Below are 338 nucleotides of genomic sequence, written 5' to 3' on the forward strand. Positions count from 1 at the left end.
TGTGGTAAGGTTTTTGCCCTGTGGGTTTACTTTTTTTGCTAAGATTATAAAATCTTGTATTTAGTCCAAATGAATGTATCTTATCTTATCTTATCTTATCTTATCTTATCTTATCTTATCTTATCTTATCTTATCTTATCTTATCTTATCTATTATTAAAAATCTTGCAAAAGCAGGTAGAGGCATTCTTGTTTCCAGAGAAGCTGCAGCCCACAGTGAAGGGGAGGTGTTGCTAGAGTGTATGGTACATAGAAATAAAAGTATTTTAACAAAACAAAAAATTCCTCCACTAAGAACTGAACCATCACCTTAACAACACCCCCATTTCTCTAGTGCAG

Source organism: Chaetura pelagica, unplaced genomic scaffold (genome assembly GCF_000747805.2).
Source record: "Chaetura pelagica isolate M959 unplaced genomic scaffold, ChaPel_1.0 scaffold69, whole genome shotgun sequence".
NCBI lineage: Eukaryota > Metazoa > Chordata > Aves > Apodiformes > Apodidae > Chaetura > Chaetura pelagica.